The 14,538-nt window shown below is 33.2% G+C and overlaps 1 non-coding gene across 1 annotated transcript; it reads right to left on the bottom strand.

Annotated features, from left to right (window-relative positions):
• Positions 1 to 13,942: 13,942 nt before the first annotated feature.
• Positions 13,943 to 14,050, bottom strand: LOC148572447 (small nucleolar RNA R71). Its single transcript, XR_015908625.1, has one exon. It is a non-coding gene; the product is annotated as a small nucleolar RNA R71 (small nucleolar RNA).
• Between the last annotated feature and the right edge of the window lie 488 nt (positions 14,051 to 14,538).

Below are 14,538 nucleotides of genomic sequence, written 5' to 3'. Positions count from 1 at the left end.
AATATTGTTCAGTATTTATAATATTTTTTATTTTTAAAATTATATTATATATTTTATTTAATATTTTATGATTTAGTATTTATTATTTTTATTATATGATAAAATTTAAAAATATTAAATTTATTTTAGCTTAATTATATTAGAATTTGTAGATTTTATTAGAATAAATAATTTTCATCTAAATTGTGGCTAATTTTGTTGGTTATTGTAAAACTAAAGACGTAATACGGTGATATTATGTAAATTTGGTGTAATGCATTGATATAGGATAAAATGGTGTTAGAATAAGTAGTGAGTGATAATTTGAGAAAGTAACCAAAAAAAAAAACCTAAATGATAACCACCAATTTGAGAATTAATTATTTTTTATATGCTAATTACAGTTGTGTAATACATATAAATGAAGTTTTGGGTGTGTAATACCTAACTATGGGACTCATAATTGGTTTTAAAGAAATCGTTAGTGTCGATTTGTTTAAAATCGTTACCAACGATTTGAGTGAAGAAGAACAATAATTAGAAAGCTTTGGATCAACAATCAATGGCTATAATCAACTTAGAAAATGAGAGTAACGATTTAATGGTTGTAGAAATTCTGAAAAAAAAATTGTCTTACTTAAAATCGTTAATCTCATTTTCACAATTTTTTTGTCTCTTTCTAAAATCGTAAGTCACGATTTTTTATGACATTGAAAATCCCATATCAATGCATTACACTAAATTAGTATAATATTAATGTATTACATTCCTTCGATTGTAATATCCAAAAAAATTAGCCCCAATTTGAAGAAAAACAAAATTTTCTCCTCAAAGAAAATAAGAGTCACGATTTTTTTTTTTAAATTTTTTCCTTCAAATTCGTAATACCGATTTCTTGAAAAATTTTCCGCCATCAATCAGCGATCCGACGATTCTTGTTCTCTCTTTTTTTGTTTTGATGACACATGACTCCCTCCATCAAATTGGTAATCCCAAATTTTTAAATAATTTTTCGCTGTGAGCATTAATCCGTCTCACTTTTCTTTTTCATTCTTTTTTCCATGAAATCGTAACTAACAATTTTATTTAAGTTGTATACAATGATTTTTATGTAAACCGTTATTAATTCTATATTTGTACATTATACACTTAAATTCTCATTTCCTAATATTACACATATCTAACCTTCATATTAAAAATATAATGCCCCAGATTATAGAACTATATTTTCTCACAAAAAAATTGGAATGGGAATAAATATTTCTATACTATAAAAATATGAAAATAGATGAAAAATACTCAGGTGAGCAGGGTTCATTTCTTTTTCGTACAACTTTATACATACAGACAGTTAAATTGTACAAACATGACAGACATGCATTTGGCGTGTCTTTTTTATTTTTTATTTTTAAACAAAAAGCACTAAAACAACAAACAAGCCTCTCAATGCAAACTTCTATTTGAATTATCTACTATTAACATTGTCATAACCATCGATTCAAATCTTAGATTTTTTTTGGCGAGCTTTACTTATCAAGTTTCCTCTCCATAGGTGTGGGTCAGAGATATCATCTATACTCTCAGTCTCTAACTAATACTCTGTCAACTAAGGAATTTAATCTAACAAAGAAATTATATTTTTGTAAGACTTAGCCGTTTGTGAGTAGATAAAGATAATGCTAGATATTTTTTCAACTTTGCATTTTATTGATATAAAAAGAGTTTAAATTGCTAATTTTGTTGGATATGACCCTTAGCTGCGTCTAACGCAGCGTTATGGATGTTAGAGATGTTATATACTATTGTGACAGTTGGGATGATTTAATTTTTTTGAGAAGAGAGAGGAATATAAATTGGATCGTTCAATTTGTGTTGAGCAAACAACTTCGACTAGAAAATCAGATCCACCAATTTTATATATGCAGAACGAAATTATTTTTGGCCAAGCAAATCGAACCAACCGATTTTTAGCCTACAAAAAAAATTTTTTGATAAGAAAATCGGACCCACTAATTTTATGCATGTAAATTTTTTTGTGCGACGTAACTCTAATCAGACTGTCCGTAAACCCTACAAAACGTAACCATATATCACATTAAACAAAACAAAGATAACCATATTTAATTAACAAATTAAATTTAACAAAATCAAATATTCATTATCATATAATCAGTAAAACATAATCATACTAACAACTACATTATTAACTACTCAAAATATACTAAATTTATTTTACAAAAAATTTACATTTATATTTATTAAATTTTTATAATTATCAATAAACTTTAAATAAATCTTAAATATAAATCTAATTATTATTAGATACATCAAAACTATATTTTCTAATGTGTAAAATCTATTTATTTTATAATAATAATTCTTATTCACTTTTTTCTATGTATATAACCAGAATAATTTTAAAAAGTATTAAACACCTCAATTAAATTATTATTATACATATATTTTATATCACTAAATTTATTAATAATCATAAATAATATTTTAAATTCATATTTAAAATTAGTATTACTAACATAATTCATTACCTAAATTATACTAATTTTATTTGGTTTTCATTCTTCATGGTACTATAAAAATAATAATAATATACCTTAATTATCACTTCCAACAATTATTATATCTAAACAATTTTAAAATTTTCACTTCCAACATAATAAACAAGCATTTTCAACTAATCATTCTAATCTAATCTAACAACACACAACAATAAGTCATTAATTCTTAATTAATTCACTTTCAACAATTATTATATTTAAACAATTTTAAAGTTTTCACGTCTAACATAATAAACAAACATTCTCAAGTAACTATTTTAATCTAACAACACACAACAAGTCATTAATCCTTAATTAAATATCTAAATAATATATTCATAATAATAATAATTAATTCAATAATTTTTTAAATATATTCTAAATTTATTTTATTTTATTGACTATTTTTAACAATTAATAATCTAAATATTTTATCATACCTATAATCTTAATAATTATTATTACAATATTTCTATTAATTTCTAACACTATCAATATTATTTTTATTAAATAAAAATATTTGATAATAAAAATTTACATCACGCGTGTCCATCACTCTAGCCTAAGCTCATATGTGTCCATCACGCGTGTGAGGATCTCTTTATACCTATTTCGGTCTTGTTTAGCTCCTGAGCCTGTTCATGAAGGCTCCGGGTAAGCTCCTGCACCTGCAGCCTCAAATCAATGCATTTCTCGGGATCGATGGCTCAACTGGTGGCAGAGGCAGATGTGAAGGTGCAGAGGCTGCTGGCGAAAAACGACCCTAACCCGAATATGCGGTTCTTGTATGGCGCTGAGGCGATCTCGCACCAAACTGCATTGGGATCGATGACTGAAGTAGCAGAGCTACTAGCGTCCTTCCCACTTTGTTGAGATTGCTGAATTGTGGCCTGCAGTCTCTGCGTAGGACTCCTGTGTAACACATGTTATTATGATTAGGACGACAACTGTACAATTAATTGAAAATTTTATATCACAAAATCAGATGTTTACTCACATAATGATCCGCAAACTGCTAATCAGCAAATCTCTCTTTGTTCTCCTTCAAAATGCGGTGTACTTGAAGGTCTATGCCAATGTTGCATCGCGATCCAATGACTTCGACTCATAGTTCTGAAAAATGAACCGGACTGACCGATTCAACTGAGAACCAGTAACTAAAACGGTTTGATTAGTCTCAAAAATCATCTGAAAAAAATCGGTCGAATCGGCAATTAACCGGTGAACCGACAAAATCGGCCGATTTTTAGATGTTTTCCGGTTTGGTGCACCCACCAAAACAACGCCGTTTTGACCTTTATTAAAAAAAAAAACCTAAATGACCGAAAGCCTAAAACTCCCAATGCAGCCCAGTCCTCCCTCTCCTCTCCTATCTGAAACTTTGAACTTTGAAATTGAAAGATCAAAGAACTCTAGCCCCGCAGCCCCCATAGCCCCCACCATTCCCCTTCTCCGTCGTCGTCCCCTTCCCTTCGTTGCGTGTCTCAACGCAGTCTCTCTTCACTGCGTGCGTCGTCGCTGCTTCTTCGCCCCTTGCTGTCGGTCGTCGCTACTCAGCTCCTCGCCGTGGGTCATCGCTGTTTTGTGTAAGACCCAGAAATTTTGTAAAAATCTTATTATGAGCTAATTTTAATTTATTTATTCATTAAAAGATTTTATTTTCATAAAATATTTTATTAAAAGTAATTAAATTAAGTTCTAATAATTAAAATAGAAATTTTACTTAATTTTCTAATTATTGGATAATTTTCTATATTTAAACTATAAAGTTTAGTAGTTATAAAAGAATAAGAATTTTATATGACTTAGTTTAAATAACTGAGATTTTAGGATTTAATACTTTAATTTTTATAAACAAAGAAAAATAATTATATTATCTCTAATTTTAAATTACAGTATTTGATTAAATGCCAATTTGCAAAATGATATTTTCAAAGTGATTTTGAAGGATTAAATTTAGATTTCAAAATTTATACAATATAACCTAATTTGCTTAGAATTTACCAAATCCCAATTTACCAAAATATTCCTAATTTCAATTTGCCCCCAAATCAAACTTTAATCCTAAAAATTAAACACAAAACCTTAATTCCCTTGTACCCAAACCTAGCCGCCACTAACATTTTCCTTATCACAGATACACACGGTAGAAAAAAAAAAGAAACCAAAGAAAGGGAAGGACGGAGTGGGGGCAGGGAAATCAAGGAAGAAAGAAAGAAAGAAAAGGGGGAAAAAGAGAGAGAGAGAGAGCAGAGGAAGAGAGATGGGGATCGAGGGAGTGAGGGAACGGAGGACAGCCGAGAAGAAAAGGGGATGAAAGGAGCGTCGCCGGTTGAAAGGGAGGTCATCGCCGCCAGCTTCATCGGACCTTTGCCGCCAGACCGTCCTTGCCGCCGCCGTTGGAATCGCGAACGGAGGAGGGAGAGGATGCGCGAATGGGAGCGTTGCGGAGTTGCTGTTGCCATCGTGTTGCTGGGCTCGCTGTCATCACGTCTAGGTGGCTGTTGCGCCGCCGTTCGCCACTGCTCAGTCACCGTCGAAGCTTTGCATCGCCTTTCTGACCGCCACAAACCGCCGGTGGAACCACAGTCTTCTCGGGTCGAGTTCTGAGCCTTACATGCTAAGTTCAACAGCTATTGCATGTAGCATCAAGGTGCTGCGTTATCACCAGAGCTGCAGTTGCTCCGTTTTCTCGATTACTCGTAAGCCCAGGTGAGTTATTGTTGTTGGCTGGTGCCTTTGTGGATGTTGCCGCTGCGAAATCTAGTTGGAGTTGACGCTGTTGTTTTCGGGCTGAGAGAAAAGAGTTTGGTTGACGCGTTTGGGTTATGGTTTCGACTTATCGAGGTAGGGGCTTTTTCAAAGAACTTAATTTTATAACTTGGAATTGCTATAAATGGATATTAATGCGATAAATATACCTCTAGTGATTGTGTAAGTCTTATGTATTTGTTGGGCTATTTTTGGATGAATGTGATTGTTGTTTGACTGGATTGCAGTTAGGTTTTGTTGAATGGGCAATTTCTGAATTATTTCTTTAAAGTTTTGGAAACGAGTTTGGTTCATTGAAAATGATTTGAGTTTGAAGTTGTTTCTTGAAATATGAATTTTTGGAATTAAACTGATTTGGTTTTGAGCCGTGGAAGGGGTTACAGAATGGTTTGGTTGGGACGCGAAAAGGGTGGCAAAGTCCAAGTTTTAGGGGAGATGCTGCCGAATTTTTATGAAATTTAAGATTTTGTTTTAAGAATGTGATTTAGAAAATGAATGAATTTTAGAGGTTCTATTATTTGTTTCTTGATTTATTAAGAAATAGATGTTTTTTAGTTTAATCTGTTTACGGAAAGTTTATGTTTTAAGATTGATTTAAATAAGAAAGAACCTATGTTTTGAAGTTTGATTAAAGAAGTATTTTTGAAAGAGTTTTAGTGGATTTTAAAAGAAGTTGAAATTTGATTAATTAAGTTCGTTTTGCTTTCGAAGTATTCTTTAAATTTCGACTTAGCAAGACTAAACAATTCTGAGCCTTGGAAAGGTTTCTAATTTATGAACGAAATGAAATTGGTTTTTTAGGCGTAAATAAGTTGGTTTTGAAAGCGGCTTAGAACTTTTGGCTTACATGCCTTGGTTTTGATTTTAAATCTCCATTTTAATTGATTTCAATTTAAGTAACTATGATTTCGAGGATTTCTAAAAAATTTAAAAAATGAGGTAGGTTATTCTTTCCTAAAGTCATGAGACCTTGCTGTGGATTTTAATTAATAACTTTTGATTTCAAAGTGATGGAGCGAATGGTTCGAAAGTGAATGATTTTGAATCTTTCAGAAGAGATTTTGGATTTGGCTTGGTTTTGAAGTTGCTTGGAAGTTTTGAAAAGAAAATTTACTTGAGAAAAGTGGTACTTGGCAAGATGTAAACTGAATAATTTGTGATTTGAAAGTAAGTGAGCGAAGAATGATTATTGAAATAAGATTTTTAGTTTGATTGACTATGGATATTACTGAGAATATGATTAGGGTCTTTGGCCTGGCAAGGATGGTGGTATAACCCCACTTGCTCAGTGCGTAAACTGTTATGCAGGGATGGTGGTTTTATCCTGCCTACAGTGAGGATGGTGGTTTTATCCCGCTCACATATTGATAAGTTGTTTGGCAAGGACGGTGGTTTAATTCCGATTGCATGTTCCGAACACGGATGGTGGTTTAATCCCGCTTGTTTATGGAACCTATGGAAAAGGATGGTGGTTTAATCTAGCTTATCCGAGTTGGGTCTGGCAACATAACCGACGCGTGAGCTCATGGTCAGTAGGACAAGCATGCATCATATGCATTTATATGACATTGTTTGGGTGTGCATATTGTAATTGGTTTGCCTATGTGAATAATTATGTTTAATTGCTAATTGCTCTACTTGATGTAACTGCTTGATTGTGTTTGAACCTTCTTACTTGTGTTTGTGACTGAAAATTGGTTGAATTGTGGTGAATTGGTTGTTGATTGAGTTGCTTGGGTCTAGGGCCGTGGTTGATTATGAGATGAGCCGAAGGCCGTGTTCGGTTTGTGTTTTTTGTTTCGAAAGTATGAAAAACTAAATTGTTTCAACATAGATTTAATGAACCTATGCTTAGAACAGCTTGATCATTCATGCTGTCAAGGAAAAAACTTTTAAAAAGGTTTAGGATTTTTGAAGAATTAATAGTTTTCTCTTTTAAAATAGATTTCAAATTTTTGAATATAGATCTTTGGTTTTGAAAAGATACATAAGGCGACTATCGATCACTGTACCCTGAAAACAGTTTCTATTTTACGTATCTTATTAGAGCAATTCTGTAACCTTATAGTGAGAACCCTTTCGAGGACGATGTTCTCACTCCCCTACAGTTGTTTCCTTTTCAGGATATGGGCAAAGAAGTCACGAAGAGTTTATTACGTTTTTATTTATATGATGTATTGTATTATTTTAGATATTATGTTTTACCCTCACCTTTATCTTTACACATTTGTAAGAGGGATATGATTTTGTTTTATGTAAAGCTTGTAAGCTAATACTATGTATATGGATATATATGGTTGTAAGTATGGATTTATGTTTTGTTTTAAACGGTCTTTTGAAAAATTCAGTTTAAGTTTTAAACAGGCTCATATTTCAATATTAAATATTTTAAGAGTCGTCGTAATACCCGAGCTATCAGAGTGGCGCAGCCAGAAGCGTGACATTTTGATAGTTAGGGTGTTACATTATGGTATCAGAGCGATCTTTCCTGTAGTGCCTGAGGAATGGACCGATTATGCTTCAATTGCATACTCTGAGCATTTGTCATGTAGTAGGTCTTGTTCGGATAACGAGAATTAGAGATTTATGCACATGACGATCTATTGATTAATGCCATTAATCTTGCATTGCATAATTTTTGGTATTAAGTTTGGCTGGCTTAACACTTGTGAATTATGTATATGGAAGCACTAATGGGTTATCATGGATAATATACGAGTTATAGGTAACTCGATTTGTGGGTTTTGGGAGCATTAGAAATTAATTTTTGAAGTTAGTTCCGTTTCGACGTGTAATCTTGTTCGTGTCGTGTAGCTTAGTACACCGTTTTTGCTTTTATTGGTTATGTTGGAATTCCTTGTTAGAGATTTTTCCTTTTAGGATATGATCCGACTCTGTTTCCAACCATACTTATTCATTCCTATATATATTTCTGCTTGATTATAATCCTGATTATTCACTTGAAATCATTTGGAACCTTTATCCTTGATGTTGCTCATATTTCTCTTTACGAATCATGAGTTTTTCTTTTGAGTTGGCTTTGAACTTGTTTTGCATGACAACAGTCCTTAATTCTTTGAAAAACGTCAGATGTTATTCCTTGATTAGTTTACACCGAAGATAGGTGCTTTAATCATGCCACATGATTTGCGTATTGCTTATTCTTCGATTTATCATCTTTTTTACTCCTTGTTTCAATTCTTTTTGAAACCAGATTTGATTATCCACCATTATCATTATTTATGCATTTCTTCATGAATTTTGTACCCTTTTATTCGATCTTAAATCTGTTCTAACGTAACACATAATTCTTAATACTTAAGTGATTTGAAACCTTGAGAGTTACAATTTATAGCAAGCTAATTGTGTGATTTAGTTCTGCTGCTTCGCCTTCTACAACTTATGCGTATTTTGTCCAGATTACAATTTTTGATCCTGTTTTCCTCTAAATGAATAAAGTAATCCCCTCAGTAAAAATTTCGAGTTTGTCTTGGTATGAAATAACAATTCTAGTAGTAATCTTTTGAAGTTCTTGTTTAGGAATCTTCGTTGAAAAGAGTTTTGATCTTTTTATTCTATCTGATCTTATCTATAACCATTCTTTGAATTCTGGATATGACCACCTCTAATCTTACATGTATTTTCCTACAAGAAATGAATAAATCTTTTATGTAGCTAAAAACATACTTGTTTCTAAAGGTACTATTTATTCTTTTATTAACTATATAGGAACACTTTATATTAGATTTCTTTCTTTGAACATAATTTGATTCTTCTCCAATATTTACTCAAATTTTTATATATGTGTTTACTTGATTATGTACTCTAAGATTCTTGATGAGAGATTTTTGCTTCTATTCCATTTAATCTCCATTTGACAAACTTCATATAATTTATTTTAAATTGGGTTGTTTTGACGCAATACCTTATTAAAACTTCTAGTAATTCTTTTGGGAAAGTGAATTCATTACTTCATAGGGTTACAACTTGATTTTCTCTTTCGGTGCATCTTCTTGTTCTTGTACATCCTTGCTTACTTATAATTTCAAACGTTTCTCCAAGTTCTTGTGAAACACCATCTTGGTTGCATGTTCTTCCTTATCAAAGTTTGTATTCCTTTGAGTAAACTTCAAACTTATTTTGGTGCAATATACCACTTATTATAATCTCCTTCTAAGGTTCTTGTATCGGATTCCATTGAAGAAATTTTGATTCGGTTCTTCTTTTACTGGATTGTATCTGCAGCCATACTTTAAAATTTTGATAAGATCATTTTGGGACTTAGCATACACTCCTTCATATGAAGCTTTGAAACTTCCTTGTGCAATCAAAACTTGTCTGTTTGCAACGTACCAATTATTCTTTTATTGACAAATTTACCCCAGACCTTCTTCTTTAAATAAAATTTAATTTTTTCTCTAATTTGCTGTAAAAATTTTATGCAGATTCTTATTTGATCATGTACTTAAGTCTTGCACAAATCTAGTTTAACTTGAATCTGTTGTAACACAACCCAATATTTATGCTTTTATTACCACTCTTGAAGGATGTTCATTTCATATTTTTTCTTTTGAGAATGTGAAATTATACTTTCTTAAATCTTTTCATCCTCTTGAGTTTTGTAAATGATGTCGTTAGTTTCATTCATTCCTCTCTTGTGAACTTAGTGCTCCTTCGTTTTGGCTTGAACTTATTTCAATCTAATTCACCACTACTCTTTTCTTATTTCTTGTGGAGTTCCTGGATTCAAATTTCTTATTTAGATGTGAAATGACTTTCTTTCCAAAACATTTTCTCGTGCTTGTAAATCTTTACTTAGTTGCAATCTTAAGCATCCTTCTGAATTTATGTAAATCTTATCCTCGTCACTGATGAGCGGATAATTTATACGCTTTTTGGCATTATTTTTAGTATGTTTTTAGTATATTTTAGTTAGTTTTTATTATGTTTTTATTAGTTTTTAAATAAAAATCACTCTTCTGGACTTTACTATGAGTTTGTGTGTTTTTATGTGATTTCAGGTATTTTCTTGCTGAAATTGAGGGACTTGAGCAAAAATCTGATTCAGAGGCTGAAAAAGGACTGCAGATGCTGTTGGATTCTGACCTCCCTGCACTCGAAGTGGATTTTATGGAGCTACAGAAGCCCAATTGGCGCGCTCTTAATTGCGTTGGAAAGTAGACATCCTGGGCTTTCCAGCAATATATAATAGTCCATACTTTATCCGATATTTGATGGCCCAAACAGGTGTTCTAAGTCAGCTCAAGAATTCTGGCGTTTAACGCCGGAACTGGCACAAAAGCTGGAGTTAAACGCCCAAACTGGCACAAAAGCTGGCGTTTAACTCCAAGAAAAGTCTCTACACATGGAAGCTTCAATACTCAGCCCAAGCACACACCAAGTGGGCCCGGAAGAAGATTTTTGCATTAATTACTGATTTCTGTAAACCCTAGGCTACTAGTTCTCTATAAATAGGACCTTATACTATTGTATTTTCATCTTTGGATGTTTAGTCCCTAGACCTTGGAGGCTGGCCATTCGGCCATACTTATACCATTATCACTTTTGTATTTTCAACGGTGGAGTTTCTACACACCATAGATTAAGGTGTGGAGCTCTGCTGTTCTTCATGAATTAATACAAAGTACTATTGTTTTTCTATTCAACTCAAGTCTATTTCTTCTCCAAGATATTCATTCGCACCCAAGAACATGATGAATGTGATGATTATGTGACACTCATCACCATTCTCACCTATGAACGCGTGACTGACAACCATTTCCGTTCTACATGCAAACAAGCTTGAATGTGTATCTCTTGGATTTCTAATCTAAGATTGGAACCTTTATGGTATAGGCTAGAATTATTGGCGGCCATTCCTGAGATCCGGAACGTCTAAACCTTGTCTGTGGTATTCTGAGTAGGATCTGGGAAGGGATGGCTGTGACGAGCTTCAAACTCGCGATTGTTGGGCGTGTGACAGACGCAAAAGGATCAATGGATCCTATTCCAACATGATCGAGAACCGACAGATGATTAGCCATGCAGTGACAGCGCATTTGGAACGTTTTCACTGAGAGGACGGGAAGTAGCCATTGACAACGGTGATGCCCAACATAAAGCTTGCCATGGAAATGAGTATGAATGATTGGAAGAAGGCAATAGGAAAGCAGAGGTTCAGGAGGAACAAAGCATCTTCATACGCTTATCTGAAATTCCAACCAAAGAATTACATAAGTATCTCTATCTTTATTTTACGTTTTATTTATCTTTTAATTATCGATTCTCCATCACCATCTGAATTAGCCTGACTGAGATTTACAAGGTGACCATAGCTTGCTTCAAGCCGACAGTCTCCGTGGGATCGACCCTTACTCACGTAAGGTATTACTTGGACGACCCAGTGCACTTGCTGGTTAGTTGTGCGGAATTGTGACAAAGTGTGATTCACGTTTAAGAGCTCCAAGTCCTTTGGCGCCATTGTTGATGATCACAATTTCGTGCACCAAGTTTTTGGCGCCGTTGCCGGGGATTGTTCGAGTTTGGACAACTGACGGTTCATCTTGTTGCTTAGATTATGTACTCTTCTTTTTATTTTTCAGAATTTTTAAAAATGAATTCTAGAGTTTCAAGGTGATTCTCTTATCATCACAAAAGCTGATTGATTCTCATCAATTTAGCTGCTGAATGTAATGTCCTGCTGAAGCTTGGCCAACCGTGTCTAATCTTTTTAGACTGAAGCTTTAGACTAACATTGCATGATTCCTGGAATTCTTATTAAAAGTTTTGAATCCCTTTATTTTCTTTTCCATATAAGTTTCGAAAATCACAAAAAAATTTATAAAATCATAAAAATAAAAAATATTTTATGTTTCTTGTTTGAGTCTAGTGTCAATTTTTAAGTTTGGTGTCAATTGCATTCTTCTTGCATTTTTCGAAAATATGCAATATGTTCTTCATTAATCTTCAAGTTGTTCTTGATGATTTCATTGCTCTGATCTTTAAATTCCCTTGTTTTGTGTGTTTAGTTGTTTCTCATATGCATTCTCAATTTGTTAGTGTCTCTTATATGAAAATTTTTAAGTTTGGTGTCCTGCATGCATTGTTTGTTTGATTTGAGTTTCCTAAGATTAATTATATTTTGATTGTTTCTCATCATTGAAAAATTAAAAAAAAAAATTTCTCAAAACTATGTCTTTTCAAGTCAATAATACAGAGAATTGAAGATTCAGAACATTGAGGAATCAAACAGAAAAAGCTGGGCGTTCAAAACGCCCAGTGAAGAAGGAAAACTGGCGTTTAAACGCCAGCCAGGGTACCTGGCTGGGCGTTTAACGCCCAAAAAGGTAGCATTTTGGGCATTAAACGCCAGAATGGATGCCATTCTGGGCGTTTAACGCCAGGATGACACTAGAGGGAAGATTTTGTTTTTAATTCAAATCTTTTTCAAATTTTCATAATTTTTTAAAATCAAATCTTTTTCAAATCATATCTTTTCAATCATATCTCTTCAAAATCAATTTCTTTCCATTTTTTCATTATTTTTGAAAATCCTTGTTATAATTAATGATTTACTTCAAAATTTTCTAGTTGTTACTTGCCTATTAAGAAAGGATCAAAAGTTTTAATTCTAGAATCATATCTTCTAATTTCTTGTTAGTCAAGTAATCAACTTTAATTTTAAAACTTTCTCTTTTTAGTTTGATTTTCAATCATATCTTTTCAATCACATCTTTTTCAAAATTAACTCTCAATTATATCTTTTTTATTTCTAATTTCAAAATCTTTTTCAAAAATCACTTAATTTCTTTCCCAATCTTAATTTTCGAAAATCTCAATCAAATTTTCAAATTTCTTTTTATTATTTCAAAATCTTTTTAATTTATTTTCGAAAATTCTTCCTCTCTTCTCACATCCTTCTATTTAAGGGACTAACACTCCTCCTCAAGGTGCAATTCGAACTCTATCCTTCTTTATATGTTCGAATTCTCTTCTATCTACCTCATCCTTCTATTCTTCTTTTCCTTTGATACCTCAAGGAATCTCTATACTGTGACATAGAGGATTCCCTACTTTCTTGTTCTCTTCTCTTTCATATGAGCAGGAACAAAGATAAAGGCATACTTGTTCAAGCTGATCCTGAACCTGAAAGGACCTTGAAGAGAAAGTTAAGAGAAGCTAAAACACAATTCTCTCTAGAGGGCCTAACAGAGCTTTTCAAAGAAGAAGAAACAATGGCAGCCGAAAACAACAATGCCAATAATGCAAGGAAGGTGCTTGGTGACTTTACTGCACCTACTCCCGACTTCTATGGGAGAAGCATCTCAATCCCTGCCATTGGAGCAAACAACTTTGAGCTTAAGCCTCAATTAGTTTCTCTAATGCAATAGAATTGCAAGTTTCATGGACTTTCATTGGAAGATCCTCATCAGTTCTTAGCTGAATTCTTGTAAATCTGTGACACTATCAAGACCAATGGGGTTGACCCTAAAGTCTACAGACTTATACTTTTTCCTTTTGCTGTAAGAGACAGAGCTAGGACATGGTTGAATTCACAACCTAAAGAAAGCCTGAACTCTTGGGAAAAGCTAGTCAATGCCTTCTTGGCAAAGTTCTTTCCACCTCAAAAATTGAGCAAGCTTAGAGTGGAAGTCCAAACCTTCAGACAGAAGGAAGGAGAATCCCTCTATGAAGCATGGAAAAGATACAAGCAATTGATCAGAAGGTGCCCTTCTGACATGCTTTCAGAATAGAGCATCATAGGTATTTTCTATGATGGTCTGTCTGAACTATCCAAGATGTCATTGGATAGCTCTGCTGGAGGATCTCTTCATCTGAAGAAGACGCCTGTAGAAGCTTAGAAACTCATTGAAATGGTTACAAATAACCAATTCATGTACACTTCTGAAAGGAATCCTGTGAATAATGGGACAACTCAAAAGAAGGGAGTTCTTGAGATTGATACTCTGAATGCCATATTGGCTCAGAATAAAATATTGACCCAACAAGTCAATATGATTTCTCAGAGTCTGTCTGAAATGCAAGCAGCAACAGGCAGTACTAAGGAAGCTTCCTCTGAAGAAGAAGCTTATGATCCTGAGAACCCAGCAATGGAAGAGGTAAATTACATGGGAGAACCCTATGGAAACACCTATAATCCTTCATGGAGAAATCATCCAAATCTCTCATGGAAGGATCAACAGAGACCTCAACAAGGTTTCAACAACAATAA

Source organism: Arachis ipaensis, chromosome B3, assembly GCF_059453495.1.
Source record: "Arachis ipaensis isolate K30076 ecotype BB chromosome B3, ASM5945349v1, whole genome shotgun sequence".
NCBI lineage: Eukaryota > Viridiplantae > Streptophyta > Magnoliopsida > Fabales > Fabaceae > Arachis > Arachis ipaensis.
The sequence above is the reverse complement of the archived record's forward strand: the minus strand, read 5'-3'. Positions and strand labels throughout refer to the sequence as shown.